This window comes from Idiotropiscis lumnitzeri, unplaced genomic scaffold (assembly GCF_059441095.1).
Source record: "Idiotropiscis lumnitzeri isolate Australia: NSW breed Sydney's pygmy pipehorse unplaced genomic scaffold, RoL_Ilum_1.0 HiC_scaffold_46, whole genome shotgun sequence".
Taxonomy (NCBI): Eukaryota; Metazoa; Chordata; class Actinopteri; order Syngnathiformes; family Syngnathidae; genus Idiotropiscis; species Idiotropiscis lumnitzeri.
This window is the reverse complement of record NW_028283584.1, coordinates 1445008-1465202: the sequence shown is the minus strand read 5'-3', so window position 1 is coordinate 1465202 and position 20195 is coordinate 1445008. Positions and strand designations below refer to the sequence as shown.

The following is a 20195-nucleotide window of genomic DNA, read 5'->3' as shown; positions in this document are numbered from 1 at the left end:
CAATCAAATTAATGACTTCCCAGGCTTCAGGATGCCTTTTTACACTATATAAAGGTGGAAATTTACATTGGAAACGTTTGGTTTAGCTGTTATAAAAGTTTGGTTTTTTAGTGCTGTAAATGCATTTTCAGCTCGCGCTGTACACATTTGCTATGTGAGGCATTATCTCAAAAGGGAAATACTGGACAATCAAATTAATGACTTCCCAGGCTTCAGGATGCCTTTTTACACTATATAAAGGTGGAAATTTACATTGGAAACGTTTGGTTTAGCTGTTATAAAAGTTTGGTTTTTTAGTGCTGTAAATGCATTTTCAGCTCGCGCTGTACACATTTGCTATGGTGAGGCATTATCTCATAAGGGAAATACTGGACAATCAAATGAATGACTTCCCAGGCTTCAGGATGTCTTTTTACACTATATAAAGGTGGAAATTTACATTGGAAACGTTTGGTTTAGCTGTTATAAAAGTTTGTTTTTTTTGTGCTGTAAATGCATTTTCAGCTCACGCTGTACACATTTGCTATGAGAGGCATTATCTCATAAGGGAAATATTGGACAATCAAATTAATGACTGCCCAGGCTTCAGGATGCCTTTCTACACTATATAAAGGTGGAAATTTACATTGGAAACGTTTGGTTTAGCTGTTAATGAAGTTTCGTTTTTTTAGTGCTGCAAATTCATTGTCTGCTGGCGCTGTAAACTTTTTCTAAGTGTTGCAATATCTCATGAAGGAAATACTGGACAATCAAATTAATGACTTTCCAGGCTTCAGGATGCCTTTCTACACTATATAAAGGTGGAAATTTACATTGGAAACGTTTGGTTTAGCTGTTATAAAAGTTTGGTTTTTTAGTGCGGTAAATGCATTTTCAGCTCGCGCTGTACACATTTGCTATGAGAGGCATTATCTCATAAGGGAAACATTGGACAATCAAATTAATGACTGCCCAGGCTTCAGGATGTCTTTTTACACTATATAAAGGTGAAAATTTACATTGGAAACGTTTAGTTTAGCTGTTATAAAAGTTTGTTTTTTTAGTGCTGTAAATGCATTTTCAGCTCGCGCTGTACACATTTGCTATGTTTCCAATGTAAATTTCCACCTTTAGATAGTGTAAAAAGACATCCTGAAGCCTGGGCAGTCATTAATTTGATTGTCCAGTATTTCCCTTATGAGATAATGCCTCACATAGCAAATGTGTACAGTGCGAGCTGAAAATGCATTTTCAGCACTAAAAAAACCAAACTTTTATAACAGCTAAACCAAACGTTTCCAATGTAAATTTCCACCTTTATATAGTGTAAAAAGACATCCTGAAGCCTGGGCAGTCATTAATTTGATTGTCCAATATTTCCCTTTTGAGATAATGCCTCTCATAGCAAATGTGTACAGCGCGAGCTGAAAATGCATTTTCAGCACTAAAAAAACCAAACTTTTATAACAGCTAAACCAAACGTTTCCAATGTAAATTTCCACATTTATAGAGTGTAAAAAGGCATCCTGAAGCCTGGGAAGTCATTAATTTGATTGTCCAGTATTTCCCTTATGAGATAATGCCTCACATAGCAAATGTGTACAGTGCGAGCTGAAAATGCATTTTCAGCACTAAAAAACCAAACTTTTATAACAGCTAAACCAAACGTTTCCAATGTAAATTTCCACCTTTATATAGTGTAAAAAGACATCCTGAAGCCTGGGCAGTCATTAATTTGATTGTCCAGTATTTCCCTTATGAGATAATGCCTCACATAGCAAATGTGTACAGCGCGAGCTGAAAATGCATTTACAGCACTAAAAAACCAAACTTTTATAACAGCTAAACCAAACGTTTCCAATGTAAATTTCCACCTTTATATAGTGTAAAAAGACATCCTGAAGCCTGGGCAGTCATTAATTTGATTGTCCAATATTTCCCTTATGAGATAATGCCTCTCATAGCAAATGTGTACAGCGCGAGCTGAAAATGCATTTACAGCACTAAAAAAACAAACTTTTATAACAGCTAAACCAAACGTTTCCAATGTAAATTTCCACCTTTATATAGTGTAGAAAGGCATCCTGAAGCCTGGAAAGTCATTAATTTGATTGTCCAGTATTTCCTTCATGAGATATTGCAACACTTAGAAAAAGTGTACAGCGCCAGCAGACAATGAATTTTCAGCACTAAAAAAACGAAACTTCATTAACAGCTATACTAAACGTTTCCAATGTATATTTCCACCTTTATATAGTGTAAAAAGACATCCTGAAGCCTGGGCAGTCATTAATTTGATTGTCCAATATTTCCCTTATGAGATAATGCCTCTCATAGCAAATGTGTACAGCGCGAGCTGAAAATGCATTTACAGCACTAAAAAACCAAACTTTTATAACAGCTAAACCAAACGTTTCAAATGTAAATTTCCACCTTTATATAGTGTAGAAAGGCATCCTGAAGCCTGGAAAGTCATTAATTTGATTGTCCAGTATTTCCTTCATGAGATATTGCAACACTTAGAAAAAGTGTACAGCGCCAGCAGACAATGAATTTTCAGCACTAAAAAAACGAAACTTCATTAACAGCTAAACCAAACGTTTCCAATATAAATTTCCACATTTATAGAGTGTAAAAAGGCATCCTGAAGCCTGGGAAGTCATTAATTTGATTGTCCAGTATTTCCCTTATGAGATAATGCCTCACATAGCAAATGTGTACAGTGCGAGCTGAAAATGCATTTTCAGCACTAAAAAACCAAACTTTTATAACAGCTAAACCAAACGTTTCCAATGTAAATTTCCACCTTTAGATGGTGTAAAAAGACATCCTGAAGCCTGGGCAGTCATTAATTTGATTGTCCAGTATTTCCCTGATGAGATAATGCCTCACATAGCAAATGTGTACAGTGCGAGCTGAAAATGCATTTTCAGCACTAAAAAAACCAAACTTTTATAACAGCTAAACCAAACGTTTCCAATGTAAATTTCCACCTTTATATAGTGTAAAAAGACATCCTGAAGCCTGGGCAGTCATTAATTTGATTGTCCAATATTTCCCTTATGAGATAATGCCTCTCATAGCAAATGTGTACAGCGCGAGCTGAAAATGCATTTACAGCACTAAAAAACCAAACTTTTATAACAGCTAAACCAAACGTTTCCAATGTAAATTTCCACCTTTATATAGTGTAGAAAGGCATCCTGAAGCCTGGAAAGTCATTAATTTGATTGTCCAGTATTTCCTTCATGAGATATTGCAACACTTAGAAAAAGTGTACAGCGCCAGCAGACAATGAATTTTCAGCACTAAAAAAACGAAACTTCATTAACAGCTAAACCAAACGTTTCCAATGTAAATTTCCACATTTATAGAGTGTAAAAAGGCATCCTGAAGCCTGGGAAGTCATTAATTTGATTGTCCAGTATTTCCCTTATGAGATAATGCCTCACATAGCAAATGTGTACAGTGCGAGCTGAAAATGCATTTTCAGCACTAAAAAAACAAACTTTTATAACAGCTAAACCAAACGTTTCCAATGTAAATTTCCACCTTTATATAGTGTAAAAAGACATCCTGAAGCCTGGGCAGTCATTAATTTGATTGTCCAGTATTTCCCTTTTGAGATAATGCCTCACATAGCAAATGTGTACAGTGCGAGCTGAAAATGCATTTTCAGCACTAAAAAAACCAAACTTTTATAACAGCTAAACCAAACGTTTCCAATGTAAATTTCCACCTTTATATAGTGTAAAAAGACATCCTGAAGCCTAGGCAGTCATTAATTTGATTGTCCAATATTTCCCTTATGAGACAATGCCTCTCATAGCAAATGTGTACAGCGCGAGCTGAAAATGCATTTTCAGCACTAAAAAAACAAACTTTTATAACAGCTAAACCAAACGTTTCCAATGTACATTTCCACCTTTATATAGTGTAGAAAGGCATCCTGAAGCCTGGAAAGTCATTAATTTGATTGTCCAGTATTTCCTTCATGAGATATTGCAACACTTAGAAAAAGTGTACAGCGCCAGCAGACAATGAATTTTCAGCACTAAAAAAACGAAACTTCATTAACAGCTAAACTAAACGTTTCCAATGTAAATTTCCAACTTTATATAGAGTAAAAAGACATCCTGAAGCCTGGGCAGCCATTAATTTGATTGTCCAATATTTCCCTTATGAGATAATGCCTCTCATAGCAAATGTGTACAGCGCGAGCTGAAAATGCATTTACAGCACTAAAAAACCAAACTTTTATAACAGCTAAACCAAACGTTTCCAATGTAAATTTCCACCTTTATATAGTGTAGAAAGGCATCCTGAAGCCTGGAAAGTCATTAATTTGATTGTCCAGTATTTCCTTCATGAGATATTGCAACACTTAGAAAAAGTGTACAGCGCCAGCAGACAATGAATTTTCAGCACTAAAAAAACGAAACTTCATTAACAGCTAAACCAAACGTTTCCAATGTAAATTTCCACCTTTATATAGTGTAAAAAGACATCCTGAAGCCTGGGCAGTCATTAATTTGATTGTCCAATATTTCCCTTATGAGAGAATGCCTCTCATAGCAAATGTGTACAGTGCGAGCTGAAAATGCATTTTCAGCACTAAAAAAACCAAACTTTTATAACAGCTAAACCAAACGTTTCCAATGTAAATTTCCACCTTTATATAGTGTAAAAAGACATCCTGAAGCCTGGGCAGTCATTAATTTGATTGTCCAATATTTCCCTTTTGAGATAATGCCTCTCATAGCAAATGTGTACAGCGCGAGCTGAAAATGCATTTACAGCACTAAAAAACCAAACTTTTATAACAGCTAAACCAAACGTTTCCAATGTACATTTCCACCTTTATATAGTGTAGAAAGGCATCCTGAAGCCTGGAAAGTCATTAATTTGATTGTCCAGTATTTCCTTCATGAGATATTGCAACACTTAGAAAAAGTGTACAGCGCCAGCAGACAATGAATTTTCAGCACTAAAAAAACGAAACTTCATTAACAGCTAAACTAAACGTTTCCGATGTAAATTTCCACCCTTATATAGTGTAAAAAGACATCCTGAAGCCTGGGCAGTCATTAATTTGATTGTCTAATATTTCCCTTATGAGATAATGCCTCTCATAGCAAATGTGTACAGCGCGAGCTGAAAATGCATTTACAGCACTAAAAAACCAAACTTTTATAACAGCTAAACCAAACGTTTCCAATGTACATTTCCACCTTTATATAGTGTAGAAAGGCATCCTGAAGCCTGGAAAGTCATTAATTTGATTGTCCAGTATTTCCTTCATGAGATATTGCAACACTTAGAAAAAGTGTACAGCGCCAGCAGACAATGAATTTTCAGCACTAAAAAAACGAAACTTCATTAACAGCTAAACCAAACGTTTCCAATGTAAATTTCCACATTTATAGAGTGTAAAAAGGCATCCTGAAGCCTGGGAAGTCATTAATTTGATTGTCCAGTATTTCCCTTATGAGATAATGCCTCACATAGCAAATGTGTACAGTGCGAGCTGAAAATGCATTTTCAGCACTAAGAAACCAAACTTTTATAACAGCTAAACCAAACGTTTCCAATGTAAATTTCCACCTTTATATAGTGTAAAAAGACATCCTGAAGCCTGGGCAGTCATTAATTTGATTGTCCAGTATTTCCCTTATGAGATAATGCCTCACACAGCAAATGTGTACAGTGCGAGCTGAAAATGCATTGTCAGCACTAAAAAAACCAAACTTTTATAACAGCTAAACCAAACGTTTCCAATGTAAATTTCCACCTTTATATAGTGTAAAAAGACATCCTGAAGCCTGGGCAGTCATTAATTTGATTGTCCAATATTTCCCTTCTGAGATAATGCCTCTCATAGCAAATGTGTACAGCGCGAGCTGAAAATGCATTTACAGCACTAAAAAACCAAACTTTTATAACAGCTAAACCAAACGTTTCCAATGTACATTTCCACCTTTATATAGTGTAGAAAGGCATCCTGAAGCCTGGAAAGTCATTAATTTGATTGTCCAGTATTTCCTTCATGAGATATTGCAACACTTAGAAAAAGTGTACACCGCCAGCAGACAATGAATTTTCAGCACTAAAAAAACGAAACTTCATTAACAGCTAAACTAAACGTTTCCAATGTAAATTTCCACCCTTATATAGTGTAAAAAGACATCCTGAAGCCTGGGCAGTCATTAATTTGATTGTCCAATATTTCCCTTATGAGATAATGCCTCTCATAGCAAATGTGTACAGCGCGAGCTGAAAATGCATTTACAGCACTAAAAAACCAAACTTTTATAACAGCTAAACCAAACGTTTCCAATGTAAATTTCCACCTTTATATAGTGTAGAAAGGCATCCTGAAGCCTGGAAAGTCATTAATTTGATTGTCCAGTATTTCCTTCATGAGATATTGCAACACTTAGAAAAAGTGTACAGCGCCAGCAGACAATGAATTTTCAGCACTAAAAAAACGAAACTTCATTAACAGCTAAACCAAACGTTTCCAATGTAAATTTCCACATTTATAGAGTGTAAAAAGGCATCCTGAAGCCTGGGAAGTCATTAATTTGATTGTCCAGTATTTCCCTTATGAGATAATGCCTCACATAGCAAATGTGTACAGTGCGAGCTGAAAATGCATTTTCAGCACTAAAAAACCAAACTTTTATAACAGCTAAACCAAACGTTTCCAATGTAAATTTCCACCTTTATATAGTGTAAAAAGACATCCTGAAGCCTGGGCAGTCATTAATTTGATTGTCCAATATTTCCCTTCTGAGATAATGCCTCTCATAGCAAATGTGTACAGCGCGAGCTGAAAATGCATTTACAGCACTAAAAAACCAAACTTTTATAACAGCTAAACCAAACGTTTCCAATGTACATTTCCACCTTTATATAGTGTAGAAGGCATCCTGAAGCCTGGAAAGTCATTAATTTGATTGTCCAGTATTTCCTTCATGAGATATTGCAACACTTAGAAAAAGTGTACAGCGCCAGCAGACAATGAATTTTCAGCACTAAAAAAACGAAACTTCATTAACAGCTAAACCAAACGTTTCCAATGTAAATTTCCACATTTATAGAGTGTAAAAAGGCATCCTGAAGCCTGGGAAGTCATTAATTTGATTGTCCAGTATTTCCCTTATGAGATAATGCCTCACATAGCAAATGTGTACAGTGCGAGCTGAAAATGCATTTTCAGCACTAAAAAACCAAACTTTTATAACAGCTAAACCAAACGTTTCCAATGTAAATTTCCACCTTTATATAGTGTAAAAAGACATCCTGAAGCCTGGGCAGTCATTAATTTGATTGTCCAGTATTTCCCTTATGAGATAATGCCTCACACAGCAAATGTGTACAGTGCGAGCTGAAAATGCATTTTCAGCACTAAAAAAACCAAACTTTTATAACAGCTAAACCAAACGTTTCCAATGTAAATTTCCACCTTTATATAGTGTAAAAAGACATCCTGAAGCCTGGGCAGTCATTAATTTGATTGTCCAATATTTCCCTTCTGAGATAATGCCTCTCATAGCAAATGTGTACAGCGCGAGCTGAAAATGCATTTACAGCACTAAAAAACCAAACTTTTATAACAGCTAAACCAAACGTTTCCAATGTACATTTCCACCTTTATATAGTGTAGAAAGGCATCCTGAAGCCTGGAAAGTCATTAATTTGATTGTCCAGTATTTCCTTCATGAGATATTGCAACACTTAGAAAAAGTGTACAGCGCCAGCAGACAATGAATTTGCAGCACTAAAAAAACGAAACTTCATTTCCAGCTAAACCAAACGTTTCCAATGTAAATTTCCACATTTATATAGTGTAAAAAGGCATCCTGAAGCCTGGGAAGTCATTAATTTGATTGTCCAGTATTTCCCTTATGAGATATTGCAACACTTAGAAAAAGTGTACAGCGCCAGCAGACAATGAATTTTCAGCACTAAAAAAACGAAACTTCATTAACAGCTAAACTAAACGTTTCCAATGTAAATTTCCACCCTTATATAGTGTAAAAAGACATCCTGAAGCCTGGGCAGTCATTAATTTGATTGTCCAATATTTCCCTTATGAGATAATGCCTCTCATAGCAAATGTGTACAGCGCGAGCTGAAAATGCATTTACAGCACTAAAAAACCAAACTTTTATAACAGCTAAACCAAACGTTTCCAATGTAAATTTCCACCTTTATATAGTGTAGAAAGGCATCCTGAAGCCTGGAAAGTCATTAATTTGATTGTCCAGTATTTCCTTCATGAGATATTGCAACACTTAGAAAAAGTGTACAGCGCCAGCAGACAATGAATTTTCAGCACTAAAAAAACGAAACTTCATTAACAGCTAAACCAAACGTTTCCAATGTAAATTTCCACATTTATAGAGTGTAAAAAGGCATCCTGAAGCCTGGGAAGTCATTAATTTGATTGTCCAGTATTTCCCTTATGAGATAATGCCTCACATAGCAAATGTGTACAGTGCGAGCTGAAAATGCATTTTCAGCACTAAAAAACCAAACTTTTATAACAGCTAAACCAAACGTTTCCAATGTAAATTTCCACCTTTATATAGTGTAAAAAGACATCCTGAAGCCTGGGCAGTCATTAATTTGATTGTCCAGTATTTCCCTTATGAGATAATGCCTCACACAGCAAATGTGTACAGTGCGAGCTGAAAATGCATTTTCAGCACTAAAAAAACCAAACTTTTATAACAGCTAAACCAAACGTTTCCAATGTAAATTTCCACCTTTATATAGTGTAAAAAGACATCCTGAAGCCTGGGCAGTCATTAATTTGATTGTCCAATATTTCCCTTATGAGACAATGCCTCTCATAGCAAATGTGTACAGCGCGAGCTGAAAATGCATTTACAGCACTAAAAAACCAAACTTTTATAACAGCTAAACCAAACGTTTCCAATGTAAATTTCCACCTTTATATAGTGTAGAAAGGCATCCTGAAGCCTGGAAAGTCATTAATTTGATTGTCCAGCATTTCCTTCATGAGATATTGCAACACTTAGAAAAAGTGTACAGCGCCAGCAGACAATGAATTTTCAGCACTAAAAAAACGAAACTTCATTAACAGCTAAACCAAACGTTTCCAATGTAAATTTCCACATTTATAGAGTGTAAAAAGGCATCCTGAAGCCTGGGAAGTCATTAATTTGATTGTCCAGTATTTCCCTTATGAGATAATGCCTCACATAGCAAATGTGTACAGTGCGAGCTGAAAATGCATTTTCAGCACTAAAAAACCAAACTTTTATAACAGCTAAACCAAACGTTTCCAATGTAAATTTCCACCTTTATATAGTGTAAAAAGACATCCTGAAGCCTGGGCAGTCATTAATTTGATTGTCCAGTATTTCCCTTATGAGATAATGCCTCACACAGCAAATGTGTACAGTGCGAGCTGAAAATGCATTTTCAGCACTAAAAAAACCAAACTTTTATAACAGCTAAACCAAACGTTTCCAATGTAAATTTCCACCTTTATATAGTGTAAAAAGACATCCTGAAGCCTGGGCAGTCATTAATTTGATTGTCCAATATTTCCCTTATGAGACAATGCCTCTCATAGCAAATGTGTACAGCGCGAGCTGAAAATGCATTTTCAGCACTAAAAAAACAAACTTTTATAACAGCTAAACCAAACGTTTCCAATGTACATTTCCACCTTTATATAGTGTAGAAATGCATCATGTAGCCTGGAAAGTCATTGATTTGATTGTCCAGTATTTCCTTCATGAGATATTGCAACACTTAGAAAAAGTGTACAGCGCCAGCAGACAATGAATTTTCAGCACTAAAAAAACGAAACTTCATTAACAGCTAAACTAAACGTTTCCAATGTAAATTTCCAACTTTATATAGAGTAAAAAGACATCCTGAAGCCTGGGCAGCCATTAATTTGATTGTCCAATATTTCCCTTATGAGATAATGCCTCTCATAGCAAATGTGTACAGCGCGAGCTGAAAATGCATTTACAGCACTAAAAAACCAAACTTTTATAACAGCTAAACCAAACGTTTCCAATGTAAATTTCCACCTTTATATAGTGTAAAAAGACATCCTGAAGCCTGGTGTTTTGAAACAATTTCTGATACTGCTTATGATCAATTACAGCATCAATAAGAGTGACTAGTAGCGAGACTGATGCCCAATAGCCAGGCTACAATGGGTTAAGCTGTCTGTTATGTCCAATCAGACAAGCGTGAGCCCTTGAGTAGACACTGCTCACAATCAATTACAGTATCAAATAATATAATAGTCACAACTCAGATCAATTGCTATGACTTATTATTAACTTCAGGATCGCGGATCGTCGGCGACTTACATGGACAACAAACACTTCACTGCGTTAAACAAGCGGCACATTTTATTTAACCCACAGTATAAAGTGTACAAGCAAGCAAGCAAGCAACAATTGTATTTCAGCTCATAGATTACATGCAAGACATAAATCTCATTACCGTGTGCTGGAAGGACGGAGAGCCCCGGCGTCCTCAGTAATGCGAGCAAAAAATACGATGCTGGGCGTCCGCGCGTAAAACCCTCAGCCGACTCTACTTTCGTTTTGCCTTCGTCACATTCTTATAGCCAATATTTCATCCCAACCCCTCCCGTTCGAGTGCGCTTTGATGGTTCGCATGGCCCTTCGCACAACTTTGGCCTCTGCCAATCCTCACTCCCTTTTCGTTATCAACTGTACCTTTTCACATGAGTCAGACATTCCTGGTGCTTAGGCCTTGTACGAATCCTTTCCAATTATTCCCGTTCTCATAACACATAGATACAACTTGTGCAAATTCTCATAACACATAGATGTAGCCTGTGCAAATTCTCATAACACATAGATGTAGCCTGTGCAAATTCTCATAACACATAGATGCAGCTTGTGCAAATTCTCATAACACATAAACACAGACATCTACTAACGCGTGAATATAGGTATAAAATGGTTATTATGCAGCAGTTATGTGGTAAAACAACATTAATAAACCATATTTCACTTCATTCCACTCCTGGTGTTTTACCACCAATTGATGTAAACAGGTTCCACTAATTTATTAACCCGTTAACGTATTGTTCCCAATTATCCAATATCCACTGAAACCATGGTACATTATATGAGTGAGCAAAGCAAAACCAATGATGATCCTGTAAGACATTTACCACCACATGAGTCAACATGTCTATGCGCGTGGTACAATGGATTTCTCGCCTGGTATATTCATTTCCAATCCGGCGGACATATTCAAAGATATGCCCTTCTTCTTCTAAATTTAAAGTTAGTTCACACACATAACGGTTATACCAAGAATTGACAGTTTCAATTTTTATTCTCATGGTTCCATGCAATGATATATTTCTTTTTCTACTTCTAATCGAATTCGTCGAACATAAACACAAATTCCAATATTGCATAGCGTAGTCAAAGCGATAGCTATTAAAACCAAAATCATTGGTGGAAGCAACGTTGCCCTAGCAGTTTGTGACAAGCCTGAAAATATGTCCCACCAATGATGAGCAGACTGTTGCTGAATGATTTTAGCAGCATGCAATGTCGATACCATCAGTTGGGAAACATTGGACGCATGTGACTTTATCAATTTCTTTACCTCAGTGGATCGTTCCAATGCGCATTTGAAACGCTCCAAAGAGATTTGCCATGGTGTGCGTAGCACTTCCCATTGTACAGCCGTAAACCGGCTAGCAACTGTGTAATTTGTCAACCAATACGTCCCGTTTCCCCACTGAGGTATGCGGCCCCACCTGCCACAAAATGTCCCTACTAGGTTCCCTCGACCAATCGCACAAGGTGAAGTTTACGTTGGTTAAGCAAGGATTAACAAATTCATGATGCAATTTACAAGCTAGTCCTTTATCAGTGTTTTCGCAAAGATCGGTATTAAAGGTCTGGTTTGTGTTTGGGTTCACCACAACTCAGAGGATATATTCCAGACACTACGCCACTCCTGGTAATTTCCTGTAGTCATTACTCGTACGAAACGCTCTTTTTGCGTCTGCGCATGTAGGTTTTGTATGCTACATGTGGTCCAGTTTAGCTGTTTAGTTACATTGGTTAACACTTCACTAGTGGCGTTCCACATATTTAATTCCCATTTAAATACATTTTGCCACAGTTTAGCATTTTCGTTTTGTCCCACTATTGAATTAGGAAGCCACATTCCTACTTTTAGTAGGGCATCATGAGTTCCCTGTCCGGTCCCAGCTAATTTATAGCGTGTCACTTCATTATCAATGGTGTTAGATACCCCCAATAACGTTCCGGTTCCCCCCAATAAGGTGTCGTACCATTCTCTCTTCTTTCGAACACACGTTGGAAAAACAGGGAATACAACTTTCCAATACATTTTCGTAGTTATTGCTGATTGTGCCAAGGGTGTACATGTATCAATTATTGGTACCAGCTGGGTGTTGGTAATGTGTGGGGGGGGTCGCTTTACTAACGCCTCTCCCCTTCTCTGGGATGAGTCATTTGGTCCAGTTCTTTCCTTGACGGGTCGGATCACACTCTGCTCTGAACCAAAAGCTCTTGACATCTCCTTCCATCGTACCTGGTTTCACTGCGCACAGCTCCACCCTGGACTTGATCCAGATTCTAGTTCCGTTACGAAACAGCCATTGGGTTGATTCTTTTCCAGGACTCCAGAATACTGCATCAGCGGTGAGGTTGGCCACCGCACACAGCCCGCCCCCCGGACACGTCACTCCATCCTGGGTCACGTTGACCCCCTTGATCCTCTCACTGCCGGTCAGATTCCATGACAGCGGGCCCTGCATTCGGGGGTACAGAAGGCGTCCGGTCGTTTGCTCCCAGGAGAGTTGGACGATGGCACCAAGGTCAAGGAAGAGGATGACCAAGCAGCCGACACCACCGTACCGGACTTCGATAACGGCCATGGCGTCTTGATCCGTTGCCGGCCCGTCCCACAAACAACTCCCACCACGTCATCCACACCGGCTGTAATGAACACAGTTAGTTCCTACAATTGAAAGGCACAGATTAGTTTTCACGTAAATAACACATTTTTCTTCTCCTTCAAATAAGACGCTCACTGTAGCGTCGTCTCCTTGTGCAATTATCTCAGCAGCCCGGGGGGGCCCTGAGTTTTGTTATACCCAAACCTTAGCTCCGGCCCTGTCGGTTGAGCCAAAGCCCCCTGAGCCTCGCCCAGATCTTATCACTGGTTTAGGAATTTCCTGAACTGTTGTCATATTGCACGGTTTTATTACCAACTGGGCGATTTTACTGCCCTTTCAGGTGCAAGGTCATTCCAGCCAGTATGTCCATTCCAATTATCCATTCTGCGATGGGTGTAACCACCACTTCATATTTCCGAATTGGCATGTGTCCAATTTTCAAAGGCAAAGTTACTGCCTTTCCATTTATAATTTGCCCCCCTATTCCTTGTACCGGGACTAGGGTGCCCTTCATTTTGTTGGGATTTCCTTGAATCAACGAGGCCTCCGCCCCTGTGTCAACCAGTGCCAAAACACATTGAACCGAATTATTCCAATAAATTTCTAGCTTTACATGGGGTCGAATATCACCGACACTCCTTCGTTCTGACAATTTTGACTGGCTGGCAACAAAGGCTTGACCTTCATCCTATCCTAAGAGATCAAAGACTTGAGACCTCTTGCCCCTTTTTTTTTTTTTTTCGAACGGCTGCAACATACCTTTCATCCTCACTGCTGCTTTCCAAACATTCCTCTCTGTTCCCCTCCACGGGAGGGGCAGAGGGCACAGCTGGTTTTATCATATCTTCAAGCAGTCCTGCCAATTCTGCAAGTTCAGAACGACCGGATCGTTCTTCAAAGCGCAAACAATTAACTTTAAGTCCTCTTTGTCTGCACCTGGCCATCAAAAACTCGTTTGATTGTCCATCAATCTCCGAATGAGGGACTCCCGCGTCTATTAACGCTCTCCACATAGCGCGTCTGTCCCCCTGATCCAGCCCAATTGCATCTGCACCTTCCTCGTACAGACGTCTGATCCATGAGTCAGTGGGCTCCCCACCACGCTGTTTATATTTGGTGGAAATTTGTGTGATTTCGTCCTGTGAATAATCTTCCTCAGTTACAGTTACTCGCGGTGCGGGTTCAGGAAACTCCTGTCTCCGCACAATGGGGTTTCCTTCAGCGTCCACTACGACAACCCCATTAGCATCCCGCTCGACATCCACAAAATAGGCAATACCACATTTTGCTCTTCACGCCTGCGTGCTATCGGTTTTATTTGCAAATGTGATAATTTTGGATAGAGGGACTGCCCGGTGGCAGGGGCTGTTACTTCAACGTCACCATCCCCCCATATATCTCCTTCCCAGCCCTCCGGCTCCCATTCGCCCGCAAGATCTCTCGTAAACGCCCGTATTTGTTGCGTTTCAACGCGGCGATCAGTTTTCCGCTGGTTAGCTCGTGCTTTCTTGGAAATATGCACAATTGTTTTTTCCAACACAGAATTTAATCTAGATATTTCATTCTCTAGTTCTTCGATCTTATTGTTCTGCATTAGAATTTCTTGATCTTTACGCGCACCAGCGAGGAGAGCAGCGTCTAACGCCTTATTCTTCTCCCGCCATGCTTCTGCACAAATCCACATCATCTTCCGCACACCCCCCAAAGGCGCTCTTTTACAGACCACCACCTGAGTCAGTAAATCCTTAACTGACGTCGGGCTGGCCCCCACTGGCATGTTAACCCACGGACCAGGGCGTCCCCCATTCCGCGTCAACAATTTCCCAATTTCTCTAAACTCATGACTGTCCCACCCCGGCACTCCCGAGACGCAGTCAGCACGACTGTCCCACCCCGGCACTCCCGAGACGCAGTCAGCACGACTGTCCCACCCCGGCACTCCCGAGACGCAGTCAACAAACCCCCCTTCGGGTCCTCTAAACTCACGACTGTCCCACCCCGGCACTCCCGAGACGCAGTCAGCACGACTGTCCCACCCCGGCACTCCCGAGACGCAGTCAGCACGACTGTCCCACCCCGGCACTCCCGAGACGCAGTCAGCAAACCCCCCTTCGGGTCCTCTAAACTCACGACTGTCCCACCCCGGCACTCCCGAGACGCAGTCAGCACGACTGTCCCACCCCGGCACTCCCGAGACGCAGTCAGCACGACTGTCCCACCCCGGCACTCCCGAGACGCAGTCAGCAAAACCCCCTTCGGGTCCTCTAAACTCACGACTGTCCCACCCCGGCACTCCCGAGACGCAGTCAGCAAAACCCCCCTCGGGTTCATCCAAAGTTTTACTCTTACTCAAACAACAAGCCATGTCCAAGTCGCAGTTTTCCCGAGATCCTGCCGACAACGCCAAAAATGTTTTGAAACAATTTCTGATACTGCTTATGATCAATTACAGCATCAATAAGAGTGACTAGTAGCGAGACTGATGCCCAATAGCCAGGCTACAATGGGTTAAGCTGTCTGTTATGTCCAATCAGACAAGCGTGAGCCCTTGAGTAGACACTGCTTACAATCAATTACAGTATCAAATAATATAATAGTCACAACTCAGATCAATTGCTATGACTTATTATTAACTTCAGGATCGCGGATCGTCGGCGACTTACATGGACAACAAACACTTCACTGCGTTAAACAAGCGGCACATTTTATTTAACCCACAGTATAAAGTGTACAAGCAAGCAAGCAAGCAACAATTGTATTTCAGCTCATAGATTACATGCAAGACATAAATCTCATTACCGTGTGCTGGAAGGACGGAGAGCCCCGGCGTCCTCAGTAATGCGAGCAAAAAATACGATGCTGGGCGTCCGCGCGTAAAACCCTCAGCCGACTCTACTTTCGTTTTGCCTTCGTCACATTCTTATAGCCAATATTTCATCCCAACCCCTCCCGTTCGAGTGCGCTTTGATGGTTCGCATGGCCCTTCGCACAACTTTGGCCTCTGCCAATCCTCACTCCCTTTTCGTTATCAACTGTACCTTTTCACATGAGTCAGACATTCCTGGTGCTTAGGCCTTGTACGAATCCTTTCCAATTATTCCCGTTCTCATAACACATAGATACAACTTGTGCAAATTCTCATAACACATAGATGTAGCCTGTGCAAATTCTCATAACACATAGATGTAGCCTGTGCAAATTCTCATAACACATAGATGCAGCTTGTGCAAATTCTCATAACACATAAACACAGACATCTACTAACGCGTGAATATAGGTATAAAATGGTTATTATGCAGCAGTTATGTGGTAAAACAACATTAATAAACCATATTTCACTTCACCTGGGCAGTCATTAATTTGATTGTCCAATATTTCCCTTATGAGAGAATGCCTCTCATAGCAAATGTGTACAGCGCGAGCTGAAAATGCATTTACAGCACTAAAAAACCAAACTTTTATAACAGCTAAACCAAACGTTTCCAATGTAAATTTCCACCTTTATATAGTGTAGAAAGGCATCCTGAAGCCTGGAAAGTCATTAATTTGATTGTCCAGTATTTCCTTCATGAGATATTGCAACACTTAGAAAAAGTGTACAGCGCCAGCAGACAATGAATTTTCAGCACTAAAAAAACGAAACTTCATTAACAGCTAAACCAAACGTTTCCAATGTAAATTTCCACCTTTATATAGTGTAAAAAGACATCCTGAAGCCTGGGCAGTCATTAATTTGATTGTCCAATATTTCCCTTATGAGAGAATGCCTCTCATAGCAAATGTGTACAGTGCGAGCTGAAAATGCATTTTCAGCACTAAAAAACCAAACTTTTATAACAGCTAAACCAAACGTTTCCAATGTAAATTTCCACCTTTATATAGTGTAAAAAGACATCCTGAAGCCTGGGCAGTCCTTAATTTGATTGTCCAATATTTCCCTTTTGAGATAATGCCTCTCATAGCAAATGTGTACAGCGCGAGCTGAAAATGCATTTACAGCACTAAAAAACCAAACTTTTATAACAGCTAAACCAAACGTTTCCAATGTAAATTTCCACCTTTATATAGTGTAAAAAGACATCCTGAAGCCTGGGCAGTCATTAATTTGATTGTCCAATATTTCCCTTATGAGATAATGCCTCTCATAGCAAATGTGTACAGCGCGAGCTGAAAATGCATTTACAGCACTAAAAAAACAAACTTTTATAACAGCTAAACCAAACGTTTCCAATGTAAATTTCCACCTTTATATAGTGTAGAAAGGCATCCTGAAGCCTGGAAAGTCATTAATTTGATTGTCCAGTATTTCCTTCATGAGATATTGCAACACTTAGAAAAAGTGTACAGCGCCAGCAGACAATGAATTTTCAGCACTAAAAAAACGAAACTTCATTAACAGCTAAACTAAACGTTTCCGATGTAAATTTCCACCCTTATATAGTGTAAAAAGACATCCTGAAGCCTGGGCAGTCATTAATTTGATTGTCTAATATTTCCCTTATGAGATAATGCCTCTCATAGCAAATGTGTACAGCGCGAGCTGAAAATGCATTTACAGCACTAAAAAACCAAACTTTTATAACAGCTAAACCAAACGTTTCCAATGTACATTTCCACCTTTATATAGTGTAGAAAGGCATCCTGAAGCCTGGAAAGTCATTAATTTGATTGTCCAGTATTTCCTTCATGAGATATTGCAACACTTAGAAAAAGTGTACAGCGCCAGCAGACAATGAATTTTCAGCACTAAAAAAACGAAACTTCATTAACAGCTAAACCAAACGTTTCCAATGTAAATTTCCACATTTATAGAGTGTAAAAAGGCATCCTGAAGCCTGGGAAGTCATTAATTTGATTGTCCAGTATTTCCCTTATGAGATAATGCCACACATAGCAAATGTGTACAGTGCGAGCTGAAAATGCATTTTCAGCACTAAAAAACCAAACTTTTATAACAGCTAAACCAAACGTTTCCAATGTAAATTTCCACCTTTATATAGTGTAAAAAGACATCCTGAAGCCTGGGCAGTCATTAATTTGATTGTCCAGTATTTCCCTTATGAGATAATGCCTCACACAGCAAATGTGTACAGTGCGAGCTGAAAATGCATTTTCAGCACTAAAAAAACCAAACTTTTATAACAGCTAAACCAAACGTTTCCAATGTAAATTTCCACCTTTATATAGTGTAAAAAGACATCCTGAAGCCTGGGCAGTCATTAATTTGATTGTCCAATATTTCCCTTCTGAGATAATGCCTCTCATAGCAAATGTGTACAGCGCGAGCTGAAAATGCATTTACAGCACTAAAAAACCAAACTTTTATAACAGCTAAACCAAACGTTTCCAATGTACATTTCCACCTTTATATAGTGTAGAAAGGCATCCTGAAGCCTGGAAAGTCATTAATTTGATTGTCCAGTATTTCCTTCATGAGATATTGCAACACTTAGAAAAAGTGTACAGCGCCAGCAGACAATGAATTTTCAGCACTAAAAAAACGAAACTTCATTAACAGCTAAACCAAACGTTTCCAATGTAAATTTCCACATTTATAGAGTGTAAAAAGGCATCCTGAAGCCTGGGAAGTCATTAATTTGATTGTCCAGTATTTCCCTTATGAGATAATGCCTCACATAGCAAATGTGTACAGTGCGAGCTGAAAATGCATTTTCAGCACTAAAAAACCAAACTTTTATAACAGCTAAACCAAACGTTTCCAATGTAAATTTCCACCTTTATATAGTGTAAAAAGACATCCTGAAGCCTGGGCAGTCATTAATTTGATTGTCCAATATTTCCCTTATGAGATAATGCCTCTCATAGCAAATGTGTACAGCGCGAGCTGAAAATGCATTTACAGCACTAAAAAACCAAACTTTTATAACAGCTAAACCAAACGTTTCCAATGTAAATTTCCACCTTTATATAGTGTAGAAAGGCATCCTGAAGCCTGGAAAGTCATTAATTTGATTGTCCAGTATTTCCTTCATGAGATATTGCAACACTTAGAAAAAGTGTACAGCGCCAGCAGACAATGAATTTTCAGCACTAAAAAAACGAAACTTCATTAACAGCTAAACCAAACGTTTCCAATGTAAATTTCCACATTTATAGAGTGTAAAAAGGCATCCTGAAGCCTGGGAAGTCATTAATTTGATTGTCCAGTATTTCCCTTATGAGATAATGCCTCACATAGCAAATGTGTACAGTGCGAGCTGAAAATGCATTTTCAGCACTAAAAAAACAAACTTTTATAACAGCTAAACCAAACGTTTCCAATGTAAATTTCCACCTTTATATAGTGTAAAAAGACATCCTGAAGCCTGGGCAGTCATTAATTTGATTGTCCAGTATTTCCCTTATGAGATAATGCCTCACATAGCAAATGTGTACAGTGCGAGCTGAAAATGCATTTTCAGCACTAAAAAAACCAAACTTTTATAACAGCTAAACCAAACGTTTCCAATGTAAATTTCCACCTTTATATAGTGTAAAAAGACATCCTGAAGCCTAGGCAGTCATTAATTTGATTGTCCAATATTTCCCTTATGAGATAATGCCTCTCATAGCAAATGTGTACAGCGCGAGCTGAAAATGCATTTACAGCACTAAAAAACCAAACTTTTATAACAGCTAAACCAAACGTTTCCAATGTAAATTTCCACCTTTATATAGTGTAGAAAGGCATCCTGAAGCCTGGAAAGTCATTAATTTGATTGTCCAGTATTTCCTTCATGAGATATTGCAACACTTAGAAAAAGTGTACAGCGCCAGCAGACAATGAATTTTCAGCACTAAAAAAAACGAAACTTCATTAACAGCTAAACTAAACGTTTCCAATGTAAATTTCCACCTTTATACAGTGTAAAAAGACATCCTGAAGCCTGGGCAGTCATTAATTTGATTGTCCAATATTTCCCTTATGAGATAATGCCTCTCATAGCAAATGTGTACAGCGCGAGCTGAAAATGCATTTACAGCACTAAAAAACCTAACTTTTATAACAGCTAAACCAAACGTTTCCAATGTAAATTTCCACCTTTATATAGTGTAGAAAGGCATCCTGAAGCCTGGAAAGTCATTAATTTGATTGTCCAGTATTTCCTTCATGAGATATTGCAACACTTAGAAAAAGTGTACAGCGCCAGCAGACAATGAATTTTCAGCACTAAAAAAACGAAACTTCATTAACAGCTAAACCAAACGTTTCCAATGTAAATTTCCACATTTATAG

The 20195-nt window shown here is 38.9% G+C and overlaps 1 pseudogene; it reads right to left on the bottom strand.

Annotated features, from left to right (window-relative positions):
* Positions 1 to 11333: 11333 nt before the first annotated feature.
* LOC148315741 (uncharacterized) lies at positions 11334 to 12576 on the bottom strand (annotated as a pseudogene).
* Between the last annotated feature and the right edge of the window lie 7619 nt (positions 12577 to 20195).